This window comes from Octopus bimaculoides, chromosome 8 (genome assembly GCF_001194135.2).
Source record: "Octopus bimaculoides isolate UCB-OBI-ISO-001 chromosome 8, ASM119413v2, whole genome shotgun sequence".
Lineage (NCBI taxonomy): Eukaryota > Metazoa > Mollusca > Cephalopoda > Octopoda > Octopodidae > Octopus > Octopus bimaculoides.
In genome coordinates, this window is record NC_068988.1 from 19,088,480 (window position 1) to 19,089,703 (window position 1,224).

General features: G+C 39.7%; 1 protein-coding gene across 1 annotated transcript in view; it reads right to left on the bottom strand.

Moving 5' to 3' along the window:
- The window catches only part of LOC106878170 (probable WRKY transcription factor protein 1), a 466,250-nt gene that overhangs the window by 440,122 nt on the left and 24,904 nt on the right, over positions 1 to 1,224 (bottom strand). The gene's annotated exons all lie outside the window — the stretch shown is intronic.

Consider the following 1,224-nt stretch of genomic DNA (forward strand, 5'->3'; position numbering starts at 1 on the left):
TATATACATACATACCTAAATACATACACACACATACATATATATAATTCCAAGAAAGTTAGAGGTTGTCAGTCCAACCAACTAAGGGATAATATCTATCCAATATACTGCTTGTACAATACACAATTATTAATACACTAGTGTTTTTTTTTTCATTGCATGGCAATTACACTACTGAATGTAATAAATGGGTGTAGGTAAAAAGTTGTTTTACCCTTAATTTATACGGCAATAAGAAAATAGTGGGGATCAAGAGGTGGTATTCATCAACTTTTAGACATTATATGATATCTATTTATTTAAAAAATACAATCATAACAATATACATACATGTATAACATATTATGCTTTACATATATAAAAATACCAATAATTATTAAAATATATAACATAGAACATAGAAAACAGAATAGTTTCTTACAGCTGTTTCAACCAAGAGGTCATAGTACCCCACTTTACTTCCATCCCTTCCGTGAAGTAAAGTAGATAAGATTAAGGTACTTTTCAGTGTATCACCTGGTGTAGTCCACATCACAAATGAATAAACCACAAGAAGAGCTGGCCTAAGTAATACTGCAAAACATCATCACAACTGGACGAAGAAAGCTACTTCGCCAAGCATTATGGATGATGTTGGAAGGACAGCCGTCGAGTGGAAAATACGAGGGGGTAGGAGACAGATACGCAGGCCTATGGAGACATGGCGAAGGGCTGTACGGGAAGACTTTGCCGGGATGGGTGTCCCTTGAATAGAAAGGTGCAGTTTGGCTCAGAATACTACCGCTTGGAGAAGTCTCACTATCCGTTGCTCTTAGAGCGAACGAAGATATCGTTATCACCACTACCATCATGATCATCCTCAACAGCAGCATCGTTATAATCTTCCAGCAGCATCGTCATAATCTTCCATTGGTTTTGTTGTTGTTGGCACTCCGTCGCTTACGACGTGGAGGGTTCCAGTTGATCCGATCAACGGAACAGCCTGCTCGTGAAATTAACGTGCAAGTGGCTGAGCACTCCACAGACACGTGTACCCTTAACGTAGTTCTCGGGGATATTCAGCGTGACACAGTGTGACAAGGTTGACCCTTTGAATTACAGGCACAACAGAAACAGGAAGTAAGAGTGAGAGAAATTTATGGTGAAAGAGTACAGCAGGGTTCGCCACCATCCCCTGCCGGAGCCTCGTGGAGCTTTAGGTGTTTTAGCTCAATAAACACTCAC